Source organism: Peromyscus maniculatus, chromosome 1 (genome assembly GCF_049852395.1).
Source record: "Peromyscus maniculatus bairdii isolate BWxNUB_F1_BW_parent chromosome 1, HU_Pman_BW_mat_3.1, whole genome shotgun sequence".
NCBI classification, from domain to species: Eukaryota; Metazoa; Chordata; class Mammalia; order Rodentia; family Cricetidae; genus Peromyscus; species Peromyscus maniculatus.
This window is the reverse complement of record NC_134852.1, coordinates 57,845,773-57,850,556: the sequence shown is the minus strand read 5'-3', so window position 1 is coordinate 57,850,556 and position 4,784 is coordinate 57,845,773. Positions and strand designations below refer to the sequence as shown.

General features: G+C 36.7%; 1 pseudogene; it reads right to left on the bottom strand.

Moving 5' to 3' along the window:
• Positions 1-2,517: 2,517 nt before the first annotated feature.
• On the bottom strand, positions 2,518-2,802 carry LOC143272029 (non-histone chromosomal protein HMG-17 pseudogene; annotated as a pseudogene).
• Positions 2,803-4,784: the final 1,982 nt, after the last annotated feature.

Below are 4,784 nucleotides of genomic sequence, written 5' to 3'. Positions count from 1 at the left end.
TATTTTAAAATATAAAAAATTTTCACTTTCAAAATTCAATCGCAAGTACGAAACTGGCAAGCTTTCTTTGAGCAATGTTAATATAAGTTGCCATTTCCAATAGAAATGTTTCTCAGCCTTCAGTAAAATCTATAAAGGCTTTTAGTGTGAAACAGTTCTATAGGTCATGTGGGAGGCTGTTTGCTTCAGTTTCATAGGTTGATAATTCTGAAGTCATAAAAGCTGCTATAGCTAATGTCAAATTGTTGCATAAATTAATGTTGGTAATTCAGGATTCTTTTTTATAATTTATATGTAGTATATTTCCCACAAATCCATGGTGTGAAAAATAAAAGACAGATAAAGGTCAGCCATGATTGTGATTTAATTTTAGTTTTATTTAATTTTTCTCAAGTACTTATGCCATGTATTTGGCATTGTACATGAAACCATAGTAATGTACAAAGCACCTGTGCTTTAGAAGTTGCATTAGTTGTGTTAGTCAAGGTTGTCTATTTGAACAGAACTGATTGAATGGAAATGTATATCCATATATATGCATGTTTGTTTGTATGGGACTTATTAGGGTGATTTCCAGGCTGTGTTCCAGCTAGTCCAACAATGGCCACCTTCTGATGGAAAGTCCAGAATGTAACAGTTGTTCAGGAAATAAGGCTGAGTGTCTCAGCTGGTCCTCAGTAGGCATCAGAATCCTGAAGAAGTAGGCTCTAGCATCAGTGAATGAATGCCTTGGCAGCAGGATATATGAATTTACAAGTGAGAATGAGGGCAAGCATGCAAAAAGCAAAAAATTATTTCTCCCATATCTTTTATATGTTTCACAAGATGTGGCCCAGTCTTAGGATGGGTCTTCCCACCTCAAATAATCCAGTTAACTAAAAATCCCTCACAGTTGTACCAAGTTGCTTGGGTTTTTAGGGAGTTCCAGATGTAGTCAAATTGACAGCAAATGAGAATTATCATAGAACTTTATTATCATTTGACAGGGAAAAAATCTTGTTTGATATTTCACTTGATTACTTCATTTCTTTGTTTCCTTACCTCTTTCCCATTTTACCTCTATTTTTTTCATCTTTTTCATATTTGTGTTTAATAATTCTTGGAGGGTCAGAAAAGCTGTTTACAGTAAAGCAACACTTCAGAGGTGGATGGGGCCCTCTTAGTCAGAGTAGTGCCTGAACCCTTCTGGGATCTGGTGGCAGCAAATGCTCCAAAGACTGAAAGCAGCCCCCTTCCTTAAAATACATCTATAAGAAACTTCCCTAGTGAGGACATCACTGAGATAGGTAGGGAAGCCCAGCCAGTCTGAGACATAACATGACTCCACTCAATCCAAAGGAGTGTTGACCAGAGAATGAAAGACCGATTCTAAAGGCATAGGGAAATGTAAAGTCCCTACATAAGCCAACAGAATATGTTAGGATCACAACTAGTGTGTTTGTAGTTATACAATATAAAGTCATGATAATGAATATTGTGAACTAAAGTTCAACGGTGTTTTAATAACGTATTCCAATTTTCACTCTGTGGTCATTAAATAGCTTCAAATGATGCCTTCCTATTTTAGACATCTCATGACTATCCCCAGAGTTAGTAATTTCCTAGATGAATTCTAAGAACTCAGCAAAGATGCTCACAAAAGCCTTAGGGTCCATGGTTTATTAAGTGGATGTGACATTTGTAGGACTAAGTTACTCTTTTTTTTCCCCCAAACCAAACTGTATCCTGCTTTATTAAAGATACTTTCCATAAACAATCATGGTTTTTCAGGCAGGACATGGGCAGACAGTCATTAACAATATATAAAAACTTTGAAATTCCCTTCTTTTATAGACTGTCAAAATCAGAAAGCCACTATAAAATCCGAGAGTCTTCATTCGATGCTTTAAAAAGGGGAAGAGCTTAGAGTGAGAGCTGACAGTTCACATTGAGGATGTTGTTGAACAACTTTTCACAAGCCAACCCTGACTTTCAAGAATCCAAATGAACACAGCAGAATTATCAATCTGAAGATCTATAATCTTTTATAAAAGGAACTGCTGTTCTTTGGAGGACACAATGATATTACTGCAAAGTCCGATTGCCTGATAGACCAGCAAAACCAATTTTGGGGGTCAGGTTCCAACGGTCTCTGGTTTGAAGGGAGTTAAGTCTATGTTGATGGTACAGAGGAGGTAGACACAAAAATGAATTTAGAGTTTCCCACACAATATAGAGTTTGTGCCATGGTGGCACATATGTCAACACCAGGACCCTCTTGAGAACCAAGAGGAGTCTTTCGAAATTATCAGGGAAAGATGTTTTCCAACATCAACCATCATCAGTCCAGCTTGGGAGACATTTTGTTAGTGACACATGCTCCTTCCCCCTCCCCCCGAAAACAATGAAATGTTCTGTGTGCTAACAACATAGCTTAAAAACAAAGTAAAACAAAATTCTGCATTTTTATAAAACTTGATAAAAAATAGTATTTCAAACTGTACAGTCACCAGAACTACAGTCATCAAAAATGCACACATTTCACTTGGCATCTCCAGCACCTTCAGCTTTCTGTGCCTGCTCTGTTTTGGCGTCTCCGTTTTCTGCAGGATTATTCTCATCCTTACCAGCATCGACTTTCCCCTTCTTCTCCTTGGGGACCTACTCTCCCTTCTTTGCAGGAGCCTTTTTAGGCTTGGGCTCTGGCTTTGGAGGAGCAGGTTTAGCAGACAACCTTGCAGATCTTCTCTGTGGCTTGTCCTTCACCTTGGCTTTATCTCCTTTAGTATCCCCTTCAGCCTCTCTCTCTCTTTTTTTAGACATATAGATTGATCATTTATTAAAAGTGAAAACAAATTTACATAGTAATGAAATGCATATACTTGATTATTTTTACATGAAGAGTTAAATCTTTGTTGAATAGTTGATACTGTAGAATATAGAGCATCTTCAACATTTTTCAGAGTTAATCAGTAGTTTTATTTTATAACCATCAATGCTGAGACCACAACTGCACATAAATGAAGTACAAAATGACAGAAATATATTTAGGGTTATTTAAAAAAATATTGGAAATTTTATTCCTAATCTCAAGCCAAAATTCAAAGAGTAATTATTTTTATGAAACTCAGAAACTCAAACAGCAATTTGAAAAAGCAAACATTGTAACACAATATAAGCATGGTGACAGCCATGGACATTGGTGATGAAGGTGGGGATGAAATGGTGTGCAGGTTTGGTCCGTCCGGGGGTCGTTCTCTCTGCTTCTTCACACTGCTCAAGACTAAGTTACTCTTGACTAATTCCTCCAATAAATTTCAAATATACTGTGTGGCCCAAGTTTTGTACAGTGTATCACACTGTAAGTAGATAATGCTGGCTTTGTCCAAGGTCTCCAAGTATGTGGAGGCACTGTCTACAGGTGGTACACTCCATATCTTGCAGTTCAATAAGCTGATTGAGGCAAGGAACATTTTTATTCCTTTAAGTTTTTAAAAATGCTATTGTAAAGGCAGGAAAAAAGTGCTTTTTAACCAATAATGTGGCTAGATGACCCTGGGGAAGAAATCAAACTCAATTCCTATGCAGTGTCTACAAGATATTTTCAATTATATATATAAAAAATCACACCAAGGTAAAAATCCAGTACTTCCAGATCAATACAGGGGACTTCCTTCAGACTTTGTAGTAAGAAATCAAAATAACTATTGGAGAAATTATTTTGGCCACTCCACGTAGTTAAAAGGATATTTATTTAATGGCGTAACTCACAAATTAAGTAATAGGTAGGTCGCAGGGTCTGGGGAAGGTGTATTGCAGTCCAGCGGTGTTCTCTGGAGCTCTGCTCAGTTAACCTCCACCGTTCAGCGTCCTGGCTCAGAGAGAGCACACAGAGAGAGCGCTGGCCCATCCAGCTCTTGGGTCTCCCAGCACCTCCCCTGGCACCGCCTCGTAGGCGTGACAGTTGCCAGAGTCTCAATGGGGGTTGGAACTTCCAGATCCAAGCTGGAATGGCTACCCACTACATCCCCCACTTTTTGTCTAAATAAGAAGGTTCTAAACTAATACAAGACTATATACAAAGGAATGGTTATCAAATATTGTCCAGGAATAATGAGGGATAATGACCTAGATAAGATGGAACTACAACCAATGCAAACAATATCAAGCAAGAAACACATACTAAAATCCAGAGAAGTATAGAGCATAGGTAAATGATATGTTATAAAGATCATTCAAAGGTGTCCTATCCTAAAGAACCTGAATCTAATACTTAATATGTTCTATCTAAGATATTATATATACTAAGTTCTAACTATAACTGCTAGTCTTTGAGATTTAACTATCTGAGCTTTCTCACAGTACCCAACAGAGATAACATCACCACCTAAACGGCAGGAAGCAATTCTAAGAAAACGACACCCCTTCTCCCTTAGGTTTCATAATTCTCAGGGTTATGTATGACAGTTATAGGGTTGGGGGTGAAAGAAAATATTAGACTCAGTATTGTAAAAAAAAAGGGGGGGAAGAAGAAATGGAATGGATAGGTATAAGATATGATGGTAAATCATTGTATATACTAGTAAACAAATTTAGTAAAATAACAACCTTAGATAATTTGCACTGTAATTTGTATTGTTATGGATTTTTATATGTTGATACAAATGTAAACTATTTTTATACTCCTGTTTAAGATAATTTGTATATTGATACAAATACAGAACTATATTTGTTATAATGTACATATATTTCTACTCTTATTTGAAACATTTTTATATTGATACAAATGTAAATTTATAACTGTC